At 48.5% G+C, this 12,477-nt stretch overlaps 1 protein-coding gene across 1 annotated transcript in view; it reads left to right on the forward strand.

The window, feature by feature from the left end:
- LOC141056091 (uncharacterized) overlaps positions 1-12,477 on the forward strand; it is a 171,677-nt gene that overhangs the window by 80,505 nt on the left and 78,695 nt on the right. The window lies entirely within an intron of this gene.

A 12,477-nucleotide genomic window follows, 5' to 3' on the forward strand; every position in this document is an offset into this window, starting at 1 on the left:
ACCACGCTATGACCTACCCAGTCGCCACTTCTTCTCTCGCAAAGCCATCCCAGCCCTCCACCATCATGTAAAAGACCGCATTGTCCATGCACTCAAGCAGTCAGTGAGTGGAAAGGTGCACCTCACAACTGATGCATGGTCCAGTCGGCATTGCCAGGGCCGTTACGTGTCCATCACTGCGCACTGGGTTAATGTGGTGGATGCAGGGTCCACAGGGGACAGCGGTGGTGGGACAGTGCTGCCTAGCCCACGGTATAGGAAACAGTTGGCTGTAGACGTTCGACCCTCCTCCTCCTCCTCCACCTCCAGAAGCGAAAGCTCGTCCACAGAGCACAGTCATAAGAGCACTCCATCTGCAGCTGCCACTGTTGCACACGAGGTGTCTTCCTATCGAGCAGCTAGTGGAAAGCGTCAGCAGGCTGTGTTGCAGATGATGTGTTTGGGCGACAGACACACCGCTGAGGTGCTGGCCGAGTACTTGAAGCGACAAACTGAGTCATGGCTGGGCAGTGTACATCTTGAGGCAGGCAAGGTAGTTTGTGATAACGGCCATAATTTTGTGGCAGCCATAGCCCTTTCAAAACTCAGCCACATACCTTGCTTGGCTCACACCTTGAATCTGGTGGTGCAGTGCTTCCTCAAAAATTATCCGGAGTTAACAGCCCTGCTCCATAAGGTGCGAAGACTGTGCGCGCACATCCGCCGGTCGCCTGTACACTCTGTTCGTATGCAGAAGCTGCAGCGATTGCTCCACCTTCCCAACCACCGCCTCATTATCGACATTGCAACAAGGTGGAACTCCACCCTGCACATGGTGGAGCGGCTGTGCGAGCAGAGGCAGGCCATAATGCATTTGTGGGAGGATACACGGCCAGGCACTTTGAGAGCAGACATGGAGTTGACAGGTGTGCAGTGGTCGATGCTGAAAGACCTCTGTAAAGTCCTTCAGTGTTTTGAGGAATGCACACGGCTGGTAAGTGCAGACGACGCCATCCTAAGCATGAGCATCCCACTTATGCGTCTGCTCATGCAAACTTTGACGCACCTTAAGGAGCAGGCGTCTGCAGCCAATGTTGACGAGGAGGAAGAGGAGGAGGGAATCCTTGATGACATTCAGCCATTGTCTGCTCAGGGACCTCTCCTGGACGAGTTGGAGGAAGAAGAGGAGGAGGAGGATGATGATGGGGATGATTACTTAGGGGAGGAGGATGCATCTCGTGGGGCAAGTGAAAATGTTGGCGTGGCAAGGTCTGGTACAGGGTTTGTGCATGACTGGAGGGATGTGGATTTGCCAGAAAGTGCTCCTCCACCCAGCATACGCAGTGCATCATTGACACCGGGAACATTGGCCCACATGTCAGATTATGCCTTGCAGATCCTAAAAAGGGACCCCCGCATTGCCAAAATGATGAACGATGAAGACTACTGGTTGGCCAGCATCCTGGATCCACGCTATAAAGGCAAATTACAAAACATCATGCCACAGGAGAACCTTGACCTAATATTGGCTAATAAACAAGCAACTCTGGTAAATCGGTTGCTTGAGGCATTCCCAGCACACAGCAGCGGTGATGGTTCTCACACGAGCCGTACGGGCCGGGGGCAGCTTGGCAGAGGTGTTCATGGTGCACACAGCAGAAGTGGCGTTGGAGACAGGGGTTTCATGACAATGTTGTGGACTGATTTTTCAAGTACCGCTCACACAACTGGTAATACTGCATCGATGGAAAGTGACAGGAGACAGCAGTTGTCAACTATGGTTACAAACTACTTTTCTTCCCATATCGATGTTCTCCCACACAGGTCATTCCCCTTTGACTATTGGGCCGCAAAACTGGACACCTGGCCTGAATTGGCACAATATGCCTTACAGGAGCTCGCTTGCCCAGCTGCAAGTGTGCTATCGGAAAGTGTTGTGAGTTCATTTTCCCCTCCGTCTCTGAGGCCTGGTGAACTTCCTATCCTAGTGAAGGAAGGTAGTGAGCCTGATTATCAGGCACCTGGGACTGATGAAGACGATTGGCTGAGTGGAGTGTCTGACTGGATATAAGGCTGCCTACGCCCTGCGGGTGATTTCTCTGTGGACTCTTGGACTCCAGTCTGATTCCTGCTCTCCTAAAGCTAAGTTTTGTGCTTTGCCATTTGCATTTAAGATTTGTTTTTGTTTTTCTTGCTTTTTGGATTCTGCCACTCCCTGCTGGAGTGTGCAGTATTCCTGTAGCTCTGTCCTCTGAAAATACCTGAGTGCTGATTTAGTTTTGAAGCTTAGTTGCTTCAGGGCCATTTTTATATCAGCTGGTTGGCTTTGTCTTTGATAGGGTTTTTGCAGATTGCAGACAGCAGCTTTCCTATCCGTTCCTATCCAGGTAGTTTTTGGGCCCCATCTTTGCTCACTCTGTCCTTCTGTCTGTGTAAGTGTTTCCATCTTGCTTCACCGTCATTATATGTGGGGGGCTGCCTATTGCTTTGGGGTCTGCTCTGGGGCAGTCAGATTTCCCCTTTCCTTCTTTAGGCCTATTTATCTCTCCGACTGTGATCGAGGGGTCTAGGTCATCGTAGGAACCCCCCACGGCTACTGCTAGTTGTGTTGTTAGGTTCAGGGGTCTGCAATCTGATAGTTGCCAACTTCTCCGGTTTTCTGGACTTAGCTAGCATTTCTGTTTTTGCCTCCTGCGGTGACTCAATCATAACAGAATCACCCGCAATACCGCAGATTCTAGGGTACTCTATAGCAGGAAAGAATTTTGTTTAAAAAAAAAAATAAATTGTGTATTCTTTCCTCTATATCTCTGAGGCCGTAGGGGGAATTTTTTTTTTCTCTCCATGGAGATAAAACAAGTGTCTGATCGTGTGGAGCAGCTCGCTGCTGAGGTGCGAGGAATTTCCGCCTATCTTGCTCGTTCACATGCTTTTGAACCAAAGATCCCCGCACCTGATGTATTTTTTGGGGATCGATCTAAATTTTTGAGTTTCAAAAATAATTGTAAATTATTTTTTGCTTTGAAGCCTAACTCGTCAGGGAGCTCCGCGCAGCAGGTTAAAATTGTCATCTTTTTGCTGCGTGGCGATCCCCAGGATTGGGCGTTTTCTTTGAAACCAGATGACCCTATTCTGACTAATGTGAACGCATTTTTTCAAGCCTTGGGGTTGCTGTACGACGAACCCAATGCTATTGATCAGGCTGAAAAGACCCTGTTAGCATTGAACCAGGGTCGAGAATCTGCAGAGTTGTACTGTCAAAAGTTCCGAAAGTGGGCAGTCCTTACTACCTGGAATGATAGTGCCTTGGCTGCTCTCTTTCGGAAGGGTTTGTCAGAAGCCGTAAAAGATACTATGGTGGGATTTCCTGTTCCCTCTGGTCTGGACGATTCTATGTCTTTAGCCATTCAGGTTGATCGGCGTTTACGTGAACGCAGGATTACACGAGAGGTGTTGCCGCCGGTTGAACAGACGTCTGAACCTATGCAATGTGATAGAGTTTTGTCTAAGACGCAACGTCAGGAATTCAGAAGGCGTAATAAGCTGTGTTTTTTCTGTGGAGATGCCTCACATATTATTTCTGTTTGTCCTAAACGTGAGAAACGCTTTGCACACACGTTTTCTGTTGGTGTGGTTCAGCCCAAGTTTCTTTTGGCGATTACTCTGATCTGTTCCCTGTCCACATTTTCCGCCAAGGCTTTTGTGGATTCGGGAGCAGTGCTAAACCTAATGGACTTGGATTTTGCTAAACGTTGTGGATTTCCGTTGACACCTCTGCAGACGCCTATCCCTTTGAGGGGGATTGATGCTACCCCTTTTGCTAAAAATAAACCTCAGGTTTGGACCCAAGTGGTCATGCGGGTCGCCCCAGATCACCAAGAAAATTGCAGATTCTTGGTGTTGCATGGTCTGCATGATGCCGTTGTTCTGGGGTTTCCCTGGTTGCAAATTCATAATCCAGTTTTGGATTGGAAGTCTGTGTCTGTGGTGAGTTGGGGTTGCCGGTGTGCCTTTAGTGAGGCTCCGGTTTTTTCCACCTCTCCTTAGTCGCATGAGGTTCCTGACTATTTGGCGGACTTTTTTGATGTATTTAGTGAGAATGAGTCTGCGTCCTTGCCTCCTCATAGGAGTTATGACTGTGCGATTGAACTAAGTCCGGGGTGTAAATTTCCTAAAGGTCGGCTCTTCAATTTATCTGTACCCGAGCACGAGGCTATGCGGTCCTATATTAAGGAGGCGTTGGAGAAAGGTCATATTAGACCATCCTCTTCACCCTTAGGTGCCGTTTTTTTTTTTGTGGCCAAGAAGGATGGTTCTTTAAGGCCTTGTATTGATTATCGTGCCCTCAATAAAATTACTATTAAATATCAGTATCCGTTACCCCTGATCTCGGATCTATTCTCTAGAGTTAGAGGTGCTTGCTGGTTTACCAAGCTTGACCTCAGAGGGGTGTATAATCTTATCCGCATTAAACAGGGGGATGAATGGAAGACGGCGTTTAATACTCCGGAGGGACATTTTGAGTACCTGGTGATGCCTTTTGGGCTCACTAATGCCCCTTCTGTCTTCCAGTGCTTCATGAACGATATTTTCCGAGACTTTGTCGATAAATTTTTGATTATTTATCTGGATGATATTTTGATCTTCTCCAAGGATTGGGATTCTCATGTGGAACATATTCGGACTGTGTTCCGGATCTTGAGAGAGAATTCCCTGTATGTCAAAGGATCGAAATGCCTTTTTGGAGTACAGAGGATTTCTTTTTTGGGATTTATTTTGTCTCCGTCAACTATTGAAATGGACCCGGCCAAGGTACAGGCCATTTATGATTGGGTTCAGCCCACTTCTTTGAAGGCCCTCCAGAAGTTTTTGGGTTTTGCTAATTTTTATCGGAAATTTATAGCAAAATTCTCTAGTATTGCCAAACCATTGACTGACCTGACCAGGAAGGGTGCGGATGTGTTGAATTGGTCTCCGGAGGCTGTTGCCTCCTTTCAGGAGCTGAAGCGTAGATTTACCTCCGCCCCGGTTTTGCGGCAGCCTGATGTCTCACTCCCATTCCAGGTAGAGGTGGATGCTTCTGAGATTGGTGCAGGAGCGGTTTTGTCCCAAAAGGATCCGGTAACATCTAAAATGAACCCCTGTGCGTTCTTTTCCCGAAAGTTCTCTCCATCTGAACGTAACTATGATGTGGGGAATCGGGAACTGTTGGCCATGAAATGGGCATTTGAGGAGTGGAGACATTGGTTGGAGGGAGCCAAACATCAAGTTGTGGTCCTCACTGACCACAAAAATTTGATTTACCTAGAGTCGGCTAAACGCTTGAACCCTAGACAGGCTAGGTGGGCCTTGTTTTTTACACGTTTTGATTTTGTGGTCTCTTTTCTTCCTGGAACTAAGAATGTCAAGGCTGACACCCTCTCTAGGAGTTTCTTTGCTGACTCTCCTGTGGTGACCAAGCCTGCTACCATCTTAGGCGAAGGGGTAGTTCTTTCTGCCATCTCGCCCGATTTGAGACTTGCTCTGCAAGAGTTCCAGGAGGACAAACCTGAGCGTTGTCCCAGTGGAAAGTTGTATGTTCCTGACCAGTGGAAGAAGAGAGTGATGTCTGAGGTTCATTGCTCTGCATTGGCTGGTCATCCTGGTATTTTTGGTACTAGAGATCTGGTGAGTCGCTCTTTTTGGTGGCCCACCTTGTCTCATGATGTCAGGAATTTTGTGCAGTCCTGTGGGACTTGCTCCCGGTCTAAATCTTGTTCTCGCTCTAGTGGGTTGTTGATGCCTTTGCCGGTCCCCAGGAGGCCATGGACCCATATTTCAATGGATTTAATCTCTGATATGCCGGTCTCTCAAAGAATGACTGTTATTTGGGTGATTTGTGATAGGTTCTCTAAGATGGTTCATCTTGTACCACTCCCTAAGTTGCCATCTTCCCCTGAGTTGGTACCCCTGTTTTTGCAACAGGTGGTTCGCTTGCACGGGATTCCTGAGAACATTGTATCTGACAGAGGAGTTCAGTTTGTGTCTAAATTTTGGAGGACGTTCTGTTCCAAGTTGGGAATTCAGTTGTCCTTCTCCTCTGCTTTTCACCCTCAGACCAATGGGCAGACAGAGAGAACAAACCAGACCTTGGAGTCGTATTTGAGATGTTTTATTTCCGCTGATCAGGATGATTGGGTTTCATTTTTGCCCTTGGCCGAATTTGCTTTAAATAATAGAGCTAGCTCTGCCACTTTGATGTCACCTTTTTTTTGTAACTTTGGGTTTCATCCCCGATTTTCTTCAGGGCAGATGGAGCCTTCTGCCTGCCCAGGGGTTGACACTGTGGTGGAGAGAATGCACCAGATCTGGGACCAAGTGGTGGATAAGTTATCTCTCTCCCAGGAAAAGGCCCAGCGGTTTTCCAATCGACATAGGACCATTGGTCCCCAGTTTAAGATTGGTGATATGGTGTGGTTATCATCAAAAAAAATTGCTATGAAGGTGGCTTCTCCTAAGTTTAAGCCTAGATTTATTGGACCTTACAAGATTTTGGAGATTATTAATCCGGTCTCTTTTCGTTTGGCCCTTCCTGTCACATTTAAGATCCATAATGTGTTCCATAAGTCCTTGATGAAGAGGTTTGTTGAGCCAGTTGTGCCTGAGGTGGCACCTCCGGACCCTGTATTAGTTGAAGGTAACTTGGAATATGAGGTAGAGAAAATTCTGGATTCCCGTCTGGCTAGACGGAGACTCCAGTATTTGGTTAAGTGGAAGGGTTATGGTCAGGAGGATAATTCCTGGGTCTCTGCCTCTGATATTCATGCCAAAAGATTGGTGCATGCCTTTCATCGGGCTCACCCTGATCGCCCTGGTAGCGTTGCTGAGGGTTCGGTGACCCCTCCTCAAGGGGGGGGTACTGTTGTGAGTTCATTTTCCCCTCCGTCTCTGAGGCCTGGTGAACTCCCTATCCTAGTGAAGGAAGGTAGTGAGCCTGATTATCAGGCACCTGGGACTGATGAAGACGATTGGCTGAGTGGAGTCTCTGACTGGATATAAGGCTGCCTACGCCCTTTCTGCCCTGCGGGTGATTTCTCTGTGGACTCTTGGACTCCAGTCTGATTCCTGCTCTCCTAAAGCTAAGTTTTGTGCTTTGCCATTTGCATTTAAGATTTGTTTTTGTTTTTCTTGCTTTTTGGATTCTGCCACTCCCTGCTGGAGTGTGCAGTAGTCCTGTAGCTCTGTCCTCTGAAAATACCTGAGTGCTGATTTAGTTTTGAAGCTTAGTTGCTTCAGGGCCATTTTTATATCAGCTGGTTGGCTTTGTCTTTGATAGGGTTTTTGCAGATTGCAGACAGCAGCTTTCCTATCCGTTCCTATCCAGGTAGTTTTTGGGCCCCATCTTTGCTCACTCTGTCCTTCTGTCTGTGTAAGTGTTTCCATCTTGCTTCACCGTCATTATATGTGGGGGGCTGCCTATTGCTTTGGGGTCTGCTCTGGGGCAGTCAGATTTCCCCTTTCCTTCTTTAGGCCTATTTATCTCTCCGGCTGTGATCGAGGGGTCTAGGTCATCGTAGGAACCCCCACGGCTACTGCTAGTTGTGTTGTTAGGTTCAGGGGTCTGCAATCTGATAGTTGCCAACTTCTCCGGTTTTCTGGACTTAGCTAGCATTTCTGTTTTTGCCTCCTGCGGTGACTCAATCATAACAGGAAAGAGTCTTCAGTGCAGCTGGATCAATCCTGACAGAAAAAAGGACCCGTCTGTCAACCCAAAATGTGGATGATCTAACCTTCATTAAAATGAACCATGCATGGGTTTCCAAGGATTTTGTCCCACCTTCCCCTGATGACACATAGGGTGACAGAAATATGGCTTGCTTTGGTCCACCTCTTCCTGGGACTTGACCTATTTCGCCTTTTGCATCAGCTGAATGTCCAACATCAACATATGCCACTTTCTAAAACTCCCTAACTGTGCTGCCTCCCCCTCCCATGGCCGGGGTCACCACCTAGCGCACGACACCGTGCGAGTGCCGTTGCCCTGGAAAAGTGGGTAGGCCGACTCTTGGGCGTGGGCATTGGCACAGGGTCCCTCATAGTGCAATCAAGTGTCTCTGACGGTGGTGGTGCACACCCGCCGTCAGACACACCGCCGTACTATGAGGGGCCCAGTGCCAGTACCGACGCCCACGAGTGGGCCCCCCTTGCTTGGGCAGGGCCCCAGCATTTGCAATCTTTACCTCTCCCTGCTCCTCCGCTGTGTAGTCTGGGCCGTCAAATCCATACTGGGCCTGACACCGTCTGAGCCTGCCTCCTGATGTATAGACATATATTTTGAATGTTTACACTATGCATACATGTTATCCGGGGATACGGTACCCTTTCTCACCTTTGTGCAATCACGTGCAAGCCATACTGGGCCTAACACCATCTGAGCCTGCCTCCTGATGTATATAGACATATATTTTGAATGTGTACGCTATCCATACATGTTATCCGGGGATACGGTACCCTTTCTCACCTTTGTGCAATCACGTGCAAGCCATACTGGGCCTAACACCGTCTGAGCCTGCCTCCTGATGTATAGACATATATTTTGAATGTGTACGCTATCCATACATGTTATCCGGGGATACGGTACCCTTTCTCACCTTTGTGCAATCACGGGCAAGCCATACTGGGCCTAACACCGTCTGAGCCTGCCTCCTGATGTATATAGACATATCTTTTGAATGTGTACGCTATCCATACATGTTATCCGGGGATACGGTACCCTTTCTCACCTTTGTGCAATCACGTGCAAGCCATACTGGGCCTAACACCGTCTGAGCCTGCCTCCTGATGCATAGACATATATTTTGAATGTGTACGCTATCCATACATGTTATCCGGGGATACGGTACCCTTTCTCACCTTTGTGCAATCACGTGTAATCCATACTGGGCGTGAGAACAGCTGGCGAGCTGTTAAGCAAGCTACAGCACCTGTGGTTTGCACACGTAAGTTTTTCATTTTTTCAGGAATGACGGTTAGGCCTAATTCCGGAACTGCAGTTGACCTGCACTTACTGGGAAATCATCGTTCGCGGGTAATAATTGTAATAATCAGTGATCCCCATCACTAACGTTGTTCAGCGGGTTATCTGCACCTGTAAGCGACAAACGCTGGCCTTTTCAGTGTAGCGCACATGCAGCCACGGACATGTAAGGGCATGACACACCAGTTATTGGCCGGACTCGGACCGCGGGGCATGACGGAGTCTCGTTCGTTAACGGAATTAAGCTTGCAATGTGTGCATCTGTTCTGTAGCTGGCATGGTTGAGGTTTCCCAGGTGGAGTCGAATTTAACCGTAGGCTCCACTCCTGGTGGTGCCCTTCTGGACATTCCTTTAAGGTTCAGCTTTGCAACCATACTGCCCACGTAAAACAAACACTTTGCCTTCATGAACGCTGTTTGGAAGGTCATGACTAGAGTTGAGCGACTTTTGTTTTTTTATGGTCGAGTTTCGTTTCGTGAAACCCGACTTTTCCAAAAGTCGGGTCGAGCAAGATCGGCCGATTATAGGGAAAAGTCGGGGTCGTCCCGAAACATGAAACCCAATGTAAGTCAATGGGAAATAAAAGTCGGCAGTGAGAGGAGGACAGGAAACACACCTACAGTGCTCATTTGAATGCCAAAAGCATCAATTCTTCTTACTTAAGCTGGTCAACCTTAATTAACTTCATAATACAAGTTACGCACTGAAAAATGGGGGTTATTTGGCTAAAGTTGTGGGGGGGTAGGGCTGGCTCCAGGTTTTCATGTGCCCTGGGCGAAAGAGCGCCCCTTTAACACATAATACCACAACTCATCATGCTCCGATACGGCAGAGAAATAGCGGTATAGTACAATGAAAAATACTTCACTTTTTACATCTCATGACGAGGCCCATCTATTTCTCCATACAGAATCATTGGTCCCATATAATGTTTGAAACAGTATATGATGAGCTCCACATAATGCTACAGTATATGTTGGTCCCCATGGATGAAGCTCCACTGTCTTATGGGCCCAAATAATGCTCCAAACATAGTGGGCCCCATTTCTAATGCTCTAGTGTATAATGGGCCCTGTAAATGCTGTTCCAGTGTCTGATGTCCACCTTTGGAATGTTCCAGTGTATGGTGGGCCCCATCTATCATTCTCCAGAGTATAGTGCTCCCCAAAAATTGCTGTCCCAACATTGAAAACAATCAAATAAGTCTCCTCGCTAGGGAATCCCTGTACTAGTCTGGACTCCTCGTCGTCCCCATCTTCCATCTCACTGCACAGTATTTCAACCTTGCAAGTGCTGTGATCCTGAGCAAGCAGGGGGGGCCCACTCGTTGGCGACGGCACTGGCACAGGGCCCCTGATAGTACGGTGGTGTGTCTGATGGCGGGTGGGCCGAACCTGCACTTTCATCTGCAGCTTCCTCTTTGTCACCGTGTAAGATGGAACTGTATATGGGAAGGGTAACCTGAGTTTCATCAGGGTCAGATTCAGGCCGGGTAGCGTGCGAGGGGAATGTAGTGGTCTGGGTCAATGTACCAGCAGATTCATCGAGCAGTGGCTGGGCATCAGTGCACTTGTGTCGCCCCCAGGAGTACGGTCGCCACAGTGGCATTACCTTCCTCCTAGGGAGTGTGATGTCATGCTTTGGAGCAACGAAGGATCTCTCTAGCAGGTTAACTGATTGGGCGGCGTTATTCCCACGAGTCATGACCCTCCAAACAGCGTTCATGAAGGCAAAGTGTTTGTTTTACGTGGGCAGTATGGTTGCAAAGCTGAACCTTAAAGGAATGTCCAGAAGGGCACCACCAGGAGTGGAGCCTACGGCGTAATTTGACTCAACACGGGCAACCTCAACCATGCCAGCTACAGAACAGATGCACACATTGCAAGCTTAATTCCGTTAACGAACGAGACTCCGTCATGCCCCGCGGTCCGAGTCCGGCTTACTAGAGGGACACGTGAGGCTCTGGCACATGAGATTGGCCAATAACTGGTGTGTCATGCCCTTACATGTCCGTGGCTGCATGTGCGCTACACTGAAAAGGCCAGCGTTTGTCGCTTACAGGTGCAGATAACCCGCTGAACAACGTTAGTGATGGGGATCACTGATTACAATTATTACTCGCGAACGATGATTTCCCAGTAAGTGCAGGTCAACCGCAGTTCCGGAATTAGGCCTATCTGTCATTCCTGAAAAAATGAAAAACTTACGTGTGCAAACCACAGGTGCTGTAGCTTGCTTAACAGCTCGCCAGCCGTTCTCACGCCCAGTATGGGTTACACGTGATTGCACAAAGGTGAGAAAGGGTACCGTATCCCCGGATAACATGTATGGATAGCGTACACATTCAAAATATATGTCTATACATCAGGAGGTAGGCTCAGACGGTGTTAGGCCCAGTATGGCTTGCAAGTGATTGCACAAAGGTGAGAAAGGGTACCGTATCCCCGGATAACATGTATGGATAGCGTACACATTCAAAAGATATGTCTATACATCAGGAGGCAGGCTCAGACGGTGTAAGGCCCAGTATGGCTTGCAAGTGATTGCACAAAGGTGAGAAAGGGTACCGTATCCCCGGATAACATGTATGGATAGCGTACACATTCAAAAGATATGTCTATACATCAGGAGGCAGGCTCAGATGGTGTAAGGCCCAGTATGGCTTGCAAGTGATTGCACAAAGGTGAGAAAGGGTACAGTATCCCCGGATAACAAGTATGGATAGCGTACACATTCAAAAGATGTCTATACATCAGGAGGCAGGCTCAGACGGTGTTAGGCCCAGTATGGCTTGCAAGTGATTGCACAAAGGTGAGAAAGGGTACCGTATCCCCGGATAACATGTATGGATAGCGTACACATTCAAAAGATATGTCTATACATCAGGAGGCAGGCTCAGACGGTGTCAGGCACAGTATGGATTTGACGGCCCAGACTACACAGCGGAGGAGCAGGGAGAGGTAAAGATTGCAAATGCTGGGGCCCTGCCCAAGCAAGGGGGGCCCACTCGTGGGCGTCGGTACTGGCACTGGGCCCCTCATAGTACGGCGGTGTGTCTGACGGCGGGTGTGCACCACCACCGTCAGAGACACTTGATTGCACTATGAGGGACCCTGTGCCAGTGCCCGCGCCCAAGAGTCGGCCTACCCACCTGTCCAGGGCAACGGCACTCGCACGGTGTCGTGTGCTAGGTGGTGACCCCAGCCATGGGGGGATGAGGCAGCACAATTAGGGAGTTTTAGAAAGTGGCAAATGTTGAGGTTGGACATTCAGCTGATGCAAAAGGCGAAATAGGTCAAGTCCCAGGAAGAGGTGGACCAAAGCAAGCCATTTTTCTGTCACCCTATGTGTCATCAGGGGAAGGTGGGACAAAATCCTTGGAAACCCATGCATGGTTCATTTTAATGAAGGTTAGATCATCCACATTTTGGGTTGACAGACGGGTCCTTTTTTCTGTCAGGATTGATCCAGCTGCACTGAA

Source organism: Dendrobates tinctorius, unplaced genomic scaffold (genome assembly GCF_039654945.1).
Source record: "Dendrobates tinctorius isolate UK_male_01 unplaced genomic scaffold, ASM3965494v1 ptg000196l, whole genome shotgun sequence".
NCBI classification, from domain to species: domain Eukaryota; kingdom Metazoa; phylum Chordata; class Amphibia; order Anura; family Dendrobatidae; genus Dendrobates; species Dendrobates tinctorius.